Here is a 17291-nt window from a genome sequence, read left to right on the forward strand (position 1 = left end):
GGGAAGCCTGAGCCACTTCCCACTCAGACTAGCACTTCTACTACATTGGTTACAGCATGGAGTCTGGCAATGTAATATGCACACCAGTCAGAGGCACAATAATAGGTAAGTCCTGCTAATATTTAGACTGTGTAGTGCAGCTTTGGTTCATTTTTGGGGTGTGGGTCCCCCTAGATTGCTTTGCTGATCTGCTTCAGGGCACCGCAGTATAACACATTTTCCTTTAACACATTTTAATACTTCACTGTCTGTGTCCTTTATATATATGTATTTCACTTTTTAATTTGTATGCTTTATATGCGGCCAGCGGCTGCTCTTAACACTTCACTTTTCTTATTAGAGCGGTGCTTTGGGGTGGATTGGTTGGGCAAGTTTGGGGGTGTCCTGCGCTCTGGATTTGAGCCTTAGTATGTTAGGGACCTGCCCGACAAGAGATTACCCGGATATGGTGGGCAGGCCCATAAGCTTGGCCAAGATTATGCCAAAAACCTCTATTGTATTTACTGCAAAATGTATTTATTTATATAATCAGTTAATTTGGAGTTGTGCACCTGTATTTTTTCTTTGTGTATATATCAATGGTCTCCACAGATAGCACCTCCAAATATATATATATGTCCAGAATGTGCAGTCTGAGATCTATTTTCTTTGTAAACTAATTAGTGCATTGATTTGCACACCTGGGAAGCCTGAGCCACTTCCCACTCAGACTAGCACTTCTACTACATTGGTTACAGCATGGAGTCTGGCAATGTAATATGCACACCAGTCAGAGGCACAATAATAGGTAAGTCCTGCTAATATTTAGACTGTGTAGTGCAGCTTTGGTTCATTTTTGGGGTGTGGGTCCCCCTAGATTGCTTTGCTGATCTGCTTCAGGGCACCGCAGTATAACACATTTTCCTTTAACACATTTTAATACTTCACTGTCTGTGTCCTTTATATATATGTATTTCACTTTTTAATTTGTATGCTTTATATGCGGCCAGCGGCTGCTCTTAACACTTCACTTTTCTTATTAGAGCGGTGCTTTGGGGTGGATTGGTTGGGCAAGTTTGGGGGTGTCCTGCGCTCTGGATTTGAGCCTTAGTATGTTAGGGACCTGCCCGACAAGAGATTACCCGGATATGGTGGGCAGGCCCATAAGCTTGGCCAAGATTATGCCAAAAACCTCTATTGTATTTACTGCAAAATGTATTTATTTATATAATCAGTTAATTTGGAGTTGTGCACCTGTATTTTTTCTTTGTGTATATATCAATGGTCTCCACAGATAGCACCTCCAAATATATATATATGTCCAGAATGTGCAGTCTGAGATCTATTTTCTTTGTAAACTAATTAGTGCATTGATTTGCACACCTGGGAAGCCTGAGCCACTTCCCACTCAGACTAGCACTTCTACTACATTGGTTACAGCATGGAGTCTGGCAATGTAATATGCACACCAGTCAGAGGCACAATAATAGGTAAGTCCTGCTAATATTTAGACTGTGTAGTGCAGCTTTGGTTCATTTTTGGGGTGTGGGTCCCCCTAGATTGCTTTGCTGATCTGCTTCAGGGCACCGCAGTATAACTCATTTTCCTTTAACACATTTTAATACTTCACTGTCTGTGTTCTTTATATATATGTATTTCACTTTTTAATTTTTATGCTTTATATGCGGCCAGCGGCTGCTCTTAACACTTCACTTTTCTTATAAGAGCGGTGCTTTGGGGTGGATTTGCTGGGCAAGTTTGGGGGTGTCCTGCGCTCTGGATTTGAGCCTTAGTATGTTAGGGACCTGCCCGACAAGAGGTTACCCGGATATGGTGGGCAGGCCCATAAGCTTGGCCAAGATTATGCCAAAAACCTCTATTGTATTTACTGCAAAATGTATTTATATATATATATTTTTTTTTTTTTCAGTTATTTTGGAGTTGTGCACCTGTATTTTTTCTCTGTGTATATATCAATGGTCTCCACAGGTAGCACCTCCAATTATATATATATGTCCAGAAGGTGCAGTCTGAGATCTATTTTCTTTGTAAACTAATTAGTGCATTGATTTGCACACCTGGGAAGCCTGAGCCACTTCCCACTCAGACTAGCACTTCTACTACATTAGTTACAGCATGGAGTCTGGCAATGTAATATGCACACCAGTCAGAGGCACAATAATAGGTAAGTCCTGCTAATATTTAGACTGTGTAGTGCAGCTTTGGTTCATTTTTGGGGTGTGGGTCCCCCTAGATTGCTTTGCTGATCTGCTTCAGGGCACCGCAGTATAACACATTTTCCTTAAACACATTTTAATACTTCACTGTCTGTGCCCTTTATATATATGTATTTCACTTTTTTATTTTTATGCTTTATATGCGGCCAGCGGCTGGTCTTAGCACTTCACTTTTCTTATTAGAGCGGTGCTTTGGGGTGGATTGGCTGGGCTAGTTTGGGGGTGTCCTGCGCTCTGGATTTGAGCCTTAGTATGTTAGGGACCTGCCCGACAAGAGGTTACCCGGATATGGTGGGCAGGCCCATAAGCTTGGCCAAGATTATGCCAAAAACCTCTATTGTATTTACTGCAAAATGTATTTATTTATATATAATCAGTTAATTTGGAGTTGTGCACCTGTATTTTTTCTTTGTGTATATATCAATGGTCTCCACAGGTAGCACCTCCAATTATATATATATGTCCAGAATGTGCAGTCTGAGATCTATTTTCTTTGTAAACTAATTAGTGCATTGATTTGCACACCTGGGAATCCTGAGCCACTTCCCACTCAGACTAGCACTTCTACTACATTGGTTACAGCATGGAGTCTGGCAATGTAATATGCACACCAGTCAGAGGCACAATAATAGGTAAGTCCTGCTAATATTTAGACTGTGTAGTGCAGCTTTGGTTCATTTTTGGGGTGTGGGTCCCCCTAGATTGCTTTGCTGATCTGCTTCAGGGCACCGCAGTATAACACATTTTCCTTTAACACATTTTAATACTTCACTGTCTGTGTCCTTTATATATACATGTATTTCACTTTTTTATTTTTATGCTTTATATGCGGCCAGCGGCAGCTCTTAACACTTCAATTTTCTTATTAGAGCGGTGCTTTGGGGTGGATTGGCTGGGCTAGATTGGGGGTGTCCTGCGCTCTGGATTTGAGCCTTAGTATGTTAGGGACCTGCCCGACAAGAGGTTACCCGGATATGGTGGGCAGGCCCATAAGCTTGGCCAAGATTATGCCAAAAACCTCTATTGTATTTACTGCAAAATTTATTTATTTATATATAATCAGTTAATTTGGAGTTGTGCACCTGTATTTTTTCTTTGTGTATATATCAATGGTCTCCACAGGTAGCACCTCCAATTATATATATATGTCCAGAATGTGCAGTCTGAGATCTATTTTCTTTGTAAACTAATGAGTGCATTGATTTGCACACCTGGGAAGCCTGAGCCACTTCCCACTCAGACTAGCACTTCTACTACATTGGTTACAGCATGGAGTCTGACAATGTAATATGCACACCAGTCAGAGGTACAATAATAGGTAAGTCCTGCTAATATTTAGACTGTGTAGTGCAGCTTTGGTTCATTTTTGGGGTGTGGGTCCCCCTAGATTGCTTTGCTGATCTCCTTCCTGGCACCTCAGTATAACACATTTTCCTTAAACACATTTTAATACTTCACTGTCTGTGTCCTTTATATATATGTATTTCACTTTTTTATTTGTATGCTTTATATGCGGCCAGCGGCTGCTCTTAACACTTCACTTTTCTTATTAGAGCGGTGCTTTGGGGTGGATTGGCTGGGCTAGTTTGGGGGTGTCCTGCGCACTGGATTTGAGCCTTAGTATGTTAGGGACCTGCCCGATAAGAGGTTACCCGGATATGGTGGGCAGGCCCATAAGCTTGGCCAAGATTATGCCAAAAACCTCTATTGTATTTACTGCAAAATTTATTTATTTATATATAATCAGTTAATTTGGAGTTGTGCACCTGTATTTTTTCTTTGTGTATATATCAATGGTCTCCACAGGTAGCACCTCCAAATATATATATATGTCCAGAATGTGCAGTCTGAGATCTATTTTCTTTGTAAACTAATTAGTGCATTGATTTGCATACCTGGGAAGCCTGAGCCACTTCCCACTCAGACTAGCACTTCTACTACATTGGTTACAGCATGGAGTCTGGCAATGTAATATGCACACCAGTCAGAGGCACAATAATAGGTAAGTCCTGCTAATATTTAGACTGTGTAGTGCAGCTTTGGTTCATTTTTGGGGTGTGGGTCCCCCTAGATTGCTTTGCTGATCTGCTTCAGGGCACCGCAGTATAACACATTTTCCTTTAACACATTTTAATACTTCACTGTCTGTGTCCTTTATATATATGTATTTCACTTTTTAATTTGTATGCTTTATATGCGGCCAGCGGCTGCTCTTAACACTTCACTTTTCTTATTAGAGCGGTGCTTTGGGGTGGATTGGTTGGGCAAGTTTGGGGGTGTCCTGCGCTCTGGATTTGAGCCTTAGTATGTTAGGGACCTGCCCGACAAGAGATTACCCGGATATGGTGGGCAGGCCCATAAGCTTGGCCAAGATTATGCCAAAAACCTCTATTGTATTTACTGCAAAATGTATTTATTTATATAATCAGTTAATTTGGAGTTGTGCACCTGTATTTTTTCTTTGTGTATATATCAATGGTCTCCACAGATAGCACCTCCAAATATATATATATGTCCAGAATGTGCAGTCTGAGATCTATTTTCTTTGTAAACTAATTAGTGCATTGATTTGCACACCTGGGAAGCCTGAGCCACTTCCCACTCAGACTAGCACTTCTACTACATTGGTTACAGCATGGAGTCTGGCAATGTAATATGCACACCAGTCAGAGGCACAATAATAGGTAAGTCCTGCTAATATTTAGACTGTGTAGTGCAGCTTTGGTTCATTTTTGGGGTGTGGGTCCCCCTAGATTGCTTTGCTGATCTGCTTCAGGGCACCGCAGTATAACACATTTTCCTTTAACACATTTTAATACTTCACTGTCTGTGTCCTTTATATATATGTATTTCACTTTTTAATTTGTATGCTTTATATGCGGCCAGCGGCTGCTCTTAACACTTCACTTTTCTTATTAGAGCGGTGCTTTGGGGTGGATTGGTTGGGCAAGTTTGGGGGTGTCCTGCGCTCTGGATTTGAGCCTTAGTATGTTAGGGACCTGCCCGACAAGAGATTACCCGGATATGGTGGGCAGGCCCATAAGCTTGGCCAAGATTATGCCAAAAACCTCTATTGTATTTACTGCAAAATGTATTTATTTATATAATCAGTTAATTTGGAGTTGTGCACCTGTATTTTTTCTTTGTGTATATATCAATGGTCTCCACAGATAGCACCTCCAAATATATATATATGTCCAGAATGTGCAGTCTGAGATCTATTTTCTTTGTAAACTAATTAGTGCATTGATTTGCACACCTGGGAAGCCTGAGCCACTTCCCACTCAGACTAGCACTTCTACTACATTGGTTACAGCATGGAGTCTGGCAATGTAATATGCACACCAGTCAGAGGCACAATAATAGGTAAGTCCTGCTAATATTTAGACTGTGTAGTGCAGCTTTGGTTCATTTTTGGGGTGTGGGTCCCCCTAGATTGCTTTGCTGATCTGCTTCAGGGCACCGCAGTATAACTCATTTTCCTTTAACACATTTTAATACTTCACTGTCTGTGTTCTTTATATATATGTATTTCACTTTTTAATTTTTATGCTTTATATGCGGCCAGCGGCTGCTCTTAACACTTCACTTTTCTTATAAGAGCGGTGCTTTGGGGTGGATTTGCTGGGCAAGTTTGGGGGTGTCCTGCGCTCTGGATTTGAGCCTTAGTATGTTAGGGACCTGCCCGACAAGAGGTTACCCGGATATGGTGGGCAGGCCCATAAGCTTGGCCAAGATTATGCCAAAAACCTCTATTGTATTTACTGCAAAATGTATTTATATATATATATTTTTTTTTTTTTCAGTTATTTTGGAGTTGTGCACCTGTATTTTTTCTCTGTGTATATATCAATGGTCTCCACAGGTAGCACCTCCAATTATATATATATGTCCAGAAGGTGCAGTCTGAGATCTATTTTCTTTGTAAACTAATTAGTGCATTGATTTGCACACCTGGGAAGCCTGAGCCACTTCCCACTCAGACTAGCACTTCTACTACATTAGTTACAGCATGGAGTCTGGCAATGTAATATGCACACCAGTCAGAGGCACAATAATAGGTAAGTCCTGCTAATATTTAGACTGTGTAGTGCAGCTTTGGTTCATTTTTGGGGTGTGGGTCCCCCTAGATTGCTTTGCTGATCTGCTTCAGGGCACCGCAGTATAACACATTTTCCTTAAACACATTTTAATACTTCACTGTCTGTGCCCTTTATATATATGTATTTCACTTTTTTATTTTTATGCTTTATATGCGGCCAGCGGCTGGTCTTAGCACTTCACTTTTCTTATTAGAGCGGTGCTTTGGGGTGGATTGGCTGGGCTAGTTTGGGGGTGTCCTGCGCTCTGGATTTGAGCCTTAGTATGTTAGGGACCTGCCCGACAAGAGGTTACCCGGATATGGTGGGCAGGCCCATAAGCTTGGCCAAGATTATGCCAAAAACCTCTATTGTATTTACTGCAAAATGTATTTATTTATATATAATCAGTTAATTTGGAGTTGTGCACCTGTATTTTTTCTTTGTGTATATATCAATGGTCTCCACAGGTAGCACCTCCAATTATATATATATGTCCAGAATGTGCAGTCTGAGATCTATTTTCTTTGTAAACTAATTAGTGCATTGATTTGCACACCTGGGAATCCTGAGCCACTTCCCACTCAGACTAGCACTTCTACTACATTGGTTACAGCATGGAGTCTGGCAATGTAATATGCACACCAGTCAGAGGCACAATAATAGGTAAGTCCTGCTAATATTTAGACTGTGTAGTGCAGCTTTGGTTCATTTTTGGGGTGTGGGTCCCCCTAGATTGCTTTGCTGATCTGCTTCAGGGCACCGCAGTATAACACATTTTCCTTTAACACATTTTAATACTTCACTGTCTGTGTCCTTTATATATACATGTATTTCACTTTTTTATTTTTATGCTTTATATGCGGCCAGCGGCAGCTCTTAACACTTCAATTTTCTTATTAGAGCGGTGCTTTGGGGTGGATTGGCTGGGCTAGATTGGGGGTGTCCTGCGCTCTGGATTTGAGCCTTAGTATGTTAGGGACCTGCCCGACAAGAGGTTACCCGGATATGGTGGGCAGGCCCATAAGCTTGGCCAAGATTATGCCAAAAACCTCTATTGTATTTACTGCAAAATTTATTTATTTATATATAATCAGTTAATTTGGAGTTGTGCACCTGTATTTTTTCTTTGTGTATATATCAATGGTCTCCACAGGTAGCACCTCCAATTATATATATATGTCCAGAATGTGCAGTCTGAGATCTATTTTCTTTGTAAACTAATGAGTGCATTGATTTGCACACCTGGGAAGCCTGAGCCACTTCCCACTCAGACTAGCACTTCTACTACATTGGTTACAGCATGGAGTCTGACAATGTAATATGCACACCAGTCAGAGGTACAATAATAGGTAAGTCCTGCTAATATTTAGACTGTGTAGTGCAGCTTTGGTTCATTTTTGGGGTGTGGGTCCCCCTAGATTGCTTTGCTGATCTCCTTCCTGGCACCTCAGTATAACACATTTTCCTTAAACACATTTTAATACTTCACTGTCTGTGTCCTTTATATATATGTATTTCACTTTTTTATTTGTATGCTTTATATGCGGCCAGCGGCTGCTCTTAACACTTCACTTTTCTTATTAGAGCGGTGCTTTGGGGTGGATTGGCTGGGCTAGTTTGGGGGTGTCCTGCGCACTGGATTTGAGCCTTAGTATGTTAGGGACCTGCCCGATAAGAGGTTACCCGGATATGGTGGGCAGGCCCATAAGCTTGGCCAAGATTATGCCAAAAACCTCTATTGTATTTACTGCAAAATTTATTTATTTATATATAATCAGTTAATTTGGAGTTGTGCACCTGTATTTTTTCTTTGTGTATATATCAATGGTCTCCACAGGTAGCACCTCCAATTATATATATATGTCCAGAATGTGCAGTCTGAGATCTATTTTCTTTGTAAACTAATTAGTGCATTGATTTGCACACCTGGGATGCCTGAGCCACTTCCCACTCAGACTAGCACTTCTACTACATTGGTTACAGCATGGAGTCTGACAATGTAATATGCACACCAGTCAGAGGCACAATAATAGGTAAGTCCTGCTAATATTTAGACTGTGTAGTGCAGCTTTGGTTCATTTTTGGGGTGTGGGTCCCCCTAGATTGCTTTGCTGATCTGCTTCAGAGCACCGCAGTATAACACATTTTCCTTTAACACATTTTAATACTTCACTGTCTGTGTCCTTTATATATATGTATTTCACTTTTTTATTTTTATGCTTTATATGCGGCCAGCGGCTGGTCTTAACACTTCACTTTTCTTATTAGAGTGGTGCTTTGGGGTGGATTGGCTGGGCTAGTTTGGGGGTGTCCTGTGCCCTGGATTTGAGCCTTAGTATGTTAGGGACCTGCCCGACAAGAGGTTACCCGGATATGGTGGGCAGGCCCATAAGCTTGGCCAAGATTATGCCAAAAACCTCTATTGTATTTACTGCAAAATGTATTTATTTATATATAATCAGTTAATTTGGAGTTGTGCACCTGTATGTTTTCTTTGTGTATATATCAATGGTCTCCACAGGTAGCACCTCCAATTATATATATATGTCCAGAATGTGCAGTCTGAGATCTATTTTCTTTGTAAACTAATTAGTGCATTCATTTGCACAACTGGGAAGCCTGAGCCACTTCCCACTCAGACTAGCACTTCTACTACATTGGTTACAGCATGGAGTCTAGCAATGTAATATGCACACCAGTCAGAGGCACAGTAATAGGTAAGTCCTGCTAATATTTAGACTGTGTAGTGCAGCTTTGGTTCATTTTTGGGGTGTGGGTCCCCCTAGATTGCTTTGCTGATCTGCTTCAGGGCACCGCAGTATAACACATTTTCCTTTAACACATTTTAATACTTCACTGTCTGTGTCCTTTATATATATGTATTTCACTTTTTTATTTTTATGCTTTATATGTGGCCAGCGGCTGCTCTTAACACTTCACTTTTCTTATTAGAGCGGTGCTTTGGGGTGGATTGGCTGGGCTAGTTTGGGGATGTCCTGCGCTCTGGATTTGAGCCTCAGTATGTTAGGGACCTGCCCGACAAGAGGTTACCCGGTTATGGTGGGCAGGCCCATAAGCTTGGCCAAGATTATGCCAAAAACCTCTATTGTATTTACTGCAAAATGTATTTATATATATATATATATATATATATATTTTCAGTTAATTTGGAGTTGTGCACCTGTATTTTTTCTTTGTGTATATATCAATGGTCTCCACAGGTAGCACCTCCAATTATATATATATGTCCAGAAGGTGCAGTCTGAGATCTATTTTCTTTGTAAACTAATTAGTGCATTGATTTGCACACCTGGGAAGCCTGAGCCACTTCCCACTCAGACTAGCACTTCTACTACATTGGTTACAGCATGGAGTCTGGCAATGTAATATGCACACCAGTCAGAGGCACAATAATAGGTAAGTCCTGCTAATATTTAGACTGTGTAGTACAGCTTTGGTTCATTTTTGGGGTGTGGGTCCCCCTAGATTGCTTTGCTGATCTGCTTCAGGGCACCGCAGTATAACACATTTTCCTTAAACACATTTTAATACTTCACTGTCTGTGTCCTTTATATATATGTATTTCACTTTTTTATTTTTATGCTTTATATGCGGCCAGCGGCTGCTCTTAACACTTCACTTTTCTTATTAGAGTGGTGCTTTGGGGTGGATTGGCTGGGCTAGTTTGGGGGTGTCCTGCGCTCTGGATTTGAGCCTTAGTATGTTAGGGACCTGCCCGACAAGAGGTTACCCGGATATGGTGGGCATGCCCATAAGCTTGGCCAAGATTATGCCGAAAACCTCTATTGTATTTACTGCAAAATGTATTTATATATAATCAGTTAATTTGGAGTTGTGCACCTGTATTTTTTCTTTATGTATATATCAATGGTCTCCACAGGTAGCACCTCCAATTATATATATATGTCCAGAATGTGCAGTCTGAGATCTATTTTCTTTGTAAACTAATTAGTGCATTGATTTGCACACCTGGGAAGCCTGAGCCACTTCCCACTCAGACTAGCACTTCTACTACATTGGTTACAGCATGGAGTCTGGCAATGTAATATGCACTCTAGGGGTGAGCGGTTTCGGATTTCTGAAATCCGAACCCCCCCGAGCCCCCCCGATCCAAGTCAGATCCGTGTCAGGCTCGACTTTTCCCGCCTAACTCGGATCTGAAATCGAGGCAAAACGTCATCATACCGCTTTCCGGGTCTCGCGGGTTTTGGATCCTATATAAGGTACCCGCGTCGGCGCCATTTTCTCACTCGGCTGTGGACAGTGAAGAGGGAGGGTGGGAGTTAGGGCTGGCTGGGCTGTGTAGTGTAGTGTAGTGTAGTGTAGTGCAGAGTAGTGTTGTGCTGTGCTGTGCTGCGCTGTGCTGCTGTTGTCCACTACTTCAAAGTCCATAGGGGCTGGCTGTGTTGTGCTGTGCTGCTGTTATTAATAGGGGCTGTGTCCACTACTTCAAAGTCCATAGGGGCTGGCTGGACTGTGTTGTGCAGTCAGTTCTCCATAGGGGCTGTGTCCACTCCAAAGTCCTGTGCAGTGTCCCAGTCCTGAAGGGGTGCTGTAGTGTTGTCCAGGGGGTGCTCTGTCCATCAGGGGTGCTCCCCCCAAGTGCTAAAAAAATAATATTATTTCTGTGTTTGTGAATTGTGTGCGCCGTAGCCGCACATGCATCAACAAAGTAGTGCCAAGCGTGCGCCTGTGTCATAAGTAAAGGGCCGGCTGGCTTGACCGTTAAAGGGTGCTGTAACACCCAAAGTACACTCCAGTCCAAACCCCCCCAAAAAAAAATTTCTGTGTTTGTGAATTGTGTGCGCAGTAGCCGCACGTGCATCAACAAAGTAGTGCCAAGCGTGCGCCTGTGTCATAAGTAAAGGGCCAGCTGGCTTGACCGTTAAAGGGTGCTGTAACCCCCAAAGTACACTCCAAACCAAATAACAAAATATTTTTTCTGTGTTTGTGAATTGTGTGCGCAGTAGCCACACGTGCATCAACAAAGTAGTGCCAAGCGTGCGCCTATGTCATAAGTAAAGGGCCAGTTGGCTTGACCGTTAAAGGGTGCTGTAACCCCCAAAGTACACTCCAGTCCAAACCAAATAAAAAAATATTTTCTGTGTTTGTGAATTGTGTGCGCAGTAGCCGCACGTGCATCAACAAAGTAGTGCCAAGCGTGCGCCTTTGTCATAAGTAATGGGCCGGCTGGCTTGACCGTTAAAGGGTGCTGTAACCCCCAAAGTACACTCCAAACCAAATAACAAAATATTTTTTCTGTGTTTGTGAATTGTGTGCGCAGTAGCCGCACGTGCATCAACAAAGTAGTGCCAAGCGTGCGCCTGTGTCATAAGTAAAGGGCCGGCTGGCTTGACAGTTAAAGGGTGCTGTAACCCCCAAAGTACTCTCCAGTCCAAACCAAAAAAAAAAATATTTTCTGTGTTTGTGAATTGTGTGCACTGTGGCTGCACGTGCATCAACAAAGGAGCAGCGCCAAGCGTGCGTCTGTGTCCCATATGTAAAGAGCCGGCTGGCTCATTTCTTAAAGGGTGGTGTAACCCACAAAGTACACTACTCTCCAGCAAAAATAAAAAAATATTTTCTGTGTTTGTGTGCGCTTTAGCCGCACGTATATATCAATATAACATAAATGGAGGACCAAACTTTCTCTGATAAAAATAAAATAGGGAAAGATCAAGAACCACTTCCTCCTACTGCTGTTGCTGCTGCTGGGAGTTGTTCATCATCCCAGAGAGGAAGTAGGAACATCACCACTTTTACTAAACAATTGACCCTCCAACAGTCCCTAGCGATGAGGATGAAGTACGACAGCAGTCATCCTGAAGCAAAACATATAACTGAGGCCTTGACTGCTATGTTGGTGTTAGACGTGGGTCCGGTATCCGCCATTAGTGCAGTGGGATTTAGACAATTGATGGAGGTAGTGTGTCCCCGGTTCCAAATCCCGTCTAGATTCCACCTGCATCCTCAAAGCAGCAGCGACAAGCGTGCATCTGTCTGTTAAAGGGTGGTGTAACCCTCAAAGTGCGCTCCACAAACAATTAAAAAATTCTTATTTTTTTTTCTGTCTTTGTGAAATGTGTGGGCTGTAGCCGCACCTGCATCCTTAAAGCAGCAGCGACAAGCGTGCGTCTGTCTGTTAAAGGGTGGTGTAACCCTCAAAGTGCGCTCCACAAACAATAAAAATATTCTTTTTTTTTCTGTCTTTGTGAATTGTGTGGGCTGTAGCCGCACTTGTATCCTCAAAGCAGCAGCGACAAGCGTCTGTCTGTTAAAGGATTACATCGGTGACAGCATCCAAGTAGGCATGTCAGACAGTCCGTACCTGTACTGGCAGGAAAAAGAAGCAATTTGGAGGCCCCTGTACTAACTGGCTCTATTTTACCTGAGTTGCCCCCCCTCCAGTGTGTACTCCGAAAGAGTGTTTAGTGCAGCCGGGAACCTTGTCAGCAAAAGGCGTAGGAGGTTGCTTCCACAAAATGTGGAGAAGATGATGTTCATAAAATGAATTATCAACTCTTCCAGGGAGACCAGCCTCCAGAATGTACAGAGGGACCTGTGGTTGTGGATTCCAGTGGGGACGAATTAATACTCTGTGAGGATGAGGATGTACACAACACTGAAGAGGGTGAGGAATCGGAGGATGAGGACTACATCTTGCCTCCGTAGAGCCAGTTTGTGCAGGGACAGATTAATTGCCAGCTTGTTTTGTGGGGGCCCAAACGAACTAATCATTTCAGCCACAGTCGTGTGGCAGACCCTGGCGCTGAAATGTTTGGTTTGTTAAAGTTTGCATGTCCTGTTTATACAACATAAGGGTGGGTGGGAGGACAATTCCATCTTGCACCTCTTTTTTTTCTTTGAATTATGTACTGTTTGGGGCCTAGTTTTTCAAACTGCCATCCTGTCTGCCACTGCAGTGTCACTCCTAGATGGACCACGTGTTTGTGCCGCCCACTCGTATCTCTTAGCATAGTCATCCAGCTACCTCGGTTCAACCTTTTGTATATAAAAACACTATTGTGAGGTGTGAGGTGTTCAGAATAGACTGGAAATGAGTGGAAACTAAGGTTATTGAGGTTAATAATAGCATAGGAGCAGAAAAACACACAAATTCTGTGATTTTAGCTGTTTTTATGCTTTTTTAAAAAAAAATACAGATCCAAAACACAAAACCCAGAACCCAAAACACGGAAGGGTGGTTTTGGCAATACCAATCCAGATCCAAAACCAAAACACAAAACACGAAAAGTGGCCGGTGCACACCCCTAATGCACACCAGTCAGAGGCACAATAATAGGTAAGTCCTGCTAATATTTAGACTGTGTAGTGCAGCTTTGGTTCATTTTTGGGGTGTGAGTCCCCCTAGATTGCTTTGCTGATCTGCTTCAGGGCACCGCAGTATAACACATTTTCCTTTAACACATTTTAATACTTCACTGTCTGTGTCCTTTATATATATGTATTTCACTTTTTTATTTTTATGCTTTATATGCGGCCAGCGGCTGCTCTTAACACTTCACTTTTCTTATTAGAGCGGTGCTTTGGGGTGGATTGGCTGGGCTAGTTTGGGGGTGTCCTGCGCTCTGGATTTGAGCCTTAGTATGTTAGGGACCTGCCCGACAAGAGGTTACCCGGATATGCTGGGCAGGCCCATAAGCTTGGCCAAAATTATGCCAAAAACCTCTATTGTATTTACTGCAAAATTTATTTATTTATATATAATCAGTTAATTTGGAGTTGTGCACCTGTATTTTTTCTTTGTGTTTATACCACTTTAATACTGTTGCTCTTATTAATTTACATTATTCACTTTTTCTGCTCAGTTTAGTGTCAAGGCTTAAATTAATCAAGAGAGTGAGGGGACAGCCAGGCTGCCTCTATTACATGTGTGTGTTGTACTCACTACTCAGAGTGCGACTGGGAATTCGCTTCTACCCCAAAGTGCAAACAACCTCCTTTACTCCTGCTCACCATGTAGAAAAGAAAAGGGCACCATAGAGATTCGCTGTCAGGACAGAGAGCTTACAAAGCTGTTTATTTGGTGACCAGGAATGCACAGAGTATGGAAAGGAAACACAATTCCCAGTCACATAATGTGCATTTAACTAGGGTCAGATCAACTTTGTGTCACTCACTTAACCCATCAATCTCCACCTCACTCTGTGCTAAATACTATGGCAAGACTGATCTTAATCTCTCACTGCTCTACACTTGCCAGATTACTCTCCTACATACATTAATGTGTAACCTTATCACCCTCACATCCTGCGCCACATTACCTCCCTGATGCCACTTACAAAACTCCCTACCATGTTCAATCACAGGGCAGTTGCAAGTAGCAATCTTTCACATACTGCACATGTATCCCAGGCTGCATATGCATCTTTGCGAATGTATGTTTAATTAGTATGTATTTCTCAGCCACCTAAATGGGTATTTCTGGATAGCAGTAATGCGAATGCACGCAAGAGAACCCTCTTGTTGGTGTGTCAGAGTCTGTGGTAAGCTCACAGACAGATTTGCTCACTATTATAAGTCATGCATATTCATACGGAATTCCTGCACCTAGCATGGGGTTAGTGGCGGTGATAATGATGACTGCTGCTCTCATGTACAGAAAAAGTGGGGCAGTAAGATGCTTATGCACTAAGAGGTGCATATAGTTGCATTAGCATTCCGCTTGAAATCCATTCACATTGAGAATGCGGCTGCTTTCAAATTAGAATCAGGCCCAAACTCTCCCAACAGCCTTCAAATCTTTGTACCTCCCTGGAAACACAGTTCTTTTTTTTGCCTACCATATTCTCCTTTATACTACTCACACTGGTACAACCTTGCAGCTGTTCCCATTTCCTCTCCTCTTGCCCTAGCTCTGTAATTGTACCTCTATATTGCAAGCTCTCTCATGATCAGGGCCTTCAAAATCCTTTGTTTCCACATCTGCACTTATTTTGTCTATGTGATATATCCCTCGTTTCTCTACACTCTGTTGTCCCCATTGTCCCATATTGTGGAACCTTACAAATGAATGACAGAAATTGTAGTACATGTAGTACATATTATGTGACTGGGAAGGACAGCATAAGGCAAGTGCAATCTGACTGAGTCAGTCTAAACCCCGTGGTTGTGGGAGTAGGCATGGACATCGATGGTCGATGTTTGCCGACCATCGATGTTTCTCTTACGATGTTGATGTTTTACCATTCGATGTCAACATTCCGATGTTTGCTGCCATCGAATGGTAATCATTCAATGGTGTTTCGATGGTGGCTTTTTTTCTTTAAAAACTAAGGACCTTATTCAGCACTGCGCGTGCACAAGCCCCGGAGTGACAGAGAAACTCTGTCGCTCCGAAGCTCGCTACCAAAGTGGCGGCTGTCAATGTTGATCGACAGCTTGCCCCATTTGGTAGCCGGGCCGGGGGGGTGGTTTCCAAAATGGAGGCATTCCTTAACAAACGCCTACCATTTTGTGGGCGGCCGCACTGACATCATCAGTGATGTCAGTGGGGAGCTTCCTGCTCCATCAGAGCAGAAAGCTCCCTGGGGTTTACGAGTGCCCAGACCCAACTTTAGGGTCTGATCGTAAGCCCCGATGGTCGAGAGGTGGTGATCACCATTGCGACCATCAACCTGGTACAGCTTAACTAACGACCAGGAGGCCGCACTTCAAAAATGAAGCGGCCACCCTCATTCAGAGAGAGTGATCGCTTCTTGCGACCGCCTATGAATGAAGGCCTAAAAGTTCTGCCTCCCCTGGCTGCTGTGTGCTGTGTCTCTGCCTCTGGTAACCTTTCTGGCTCATGCTGCTGGGATCGTTGGAGGCTTTCTCTCACTGCCTCAGTCCTGGCCCTCCCACCCCTCTCTGCTAGCTCTGATTGGCTCTCTGAGACAGTGAAAGCCAATCAGTGTGCAGCCCTGGCCCAGCAGCAGCAGTCACTCATAGACACACAGAGTGACAGCTAACAACGTTTTCACCATAGTTGCCAAGTCCGCTTATAACAAGCGGAATTGGGCTTGTTTTTTTTCCCAGTTGCTTGTTTTTTTTGGATGGTTGCTTGTTGCTTGTTTTCAGGCTTTTTTTTTTTAGGTAGCTTGTTTTTGGGCTTGATAACCAAGTCCCACTACTAAGGTGAGCAAATGTTATATAGCTCCTTCACCAATCCATTTACGTTTAGCTGTCTGTCGTATATCTCTCTGTATATGTAGTTATATAGATTTTTTTAACTAGAACAACTCGTTTAAATGATCAATAGAAGTAATATGTCAGTTATTTTGTTTTGACGTGTTTGTTTAAATTACTCTTTTGTCCTGTACTTTACCACGCACAGAGGGCCTGATTCAACAGTGCACACTAGTTGTTTGGGAATCTGCGCAGGACCCATTCTGTGCATGTGCAGAGTGGGTCCTGCTATATCACACAGGCACCTGTATGCATTTGCCTGATTGACAGGCAGAGGAGTTTGCGGGGCAGAGACGGCCTACATTCCTGGAAAAGAGGGCATGTAGCCCCCATTTTCCGGGACTGGCAAGGCTAGGATCTGCATCCATGGACGCAGACTTCCTGGCCTTGCAGGATGACAGAACACGGCCAGCTTCAGCTACCGCAGCCTGACCAAAGGTGCAACCATCGCAATCGATGGGTGCAATGGTGATCCCAGACTGTAGCCTCGGTCACAGCCTGGGATCGCAGATGCAGCAAGGAGGTTTCAGACACCTTCTGCTGCATTTGCATTTTAGCAAGGACGGAATTACAAAGCTGCTTGTATGCGGCTTTGCAGTTCCATCCTATGGTGAATCAGGCCCCGAGTGCCCTGCGCTTTACTTCGCACAGTGGATTTTATTCGTAGTGCAGGGAAAAGCTGTGCCTTGCAAATATTTATATGTATTTTAATAAAATGAATAATAAACAATAACGTTTGTGGTTTTCATGAAATTACCCCCACCCCAGTACCACCATATTACGT

Source organism: Taudactylus pleione, unplaced genomic scaffold (assembly GCF_031769625.1).
Source record: "Taudactylus pleione unplaced genomic scaffold, aTauple2 ptg000138l, whole genome shotgun sequence".
NCBI lineage: Eukaryota > Metazoa > Chordata > Amphibia > Anura > Myobatrachidae > Taudactylus > Taudactylus pleione.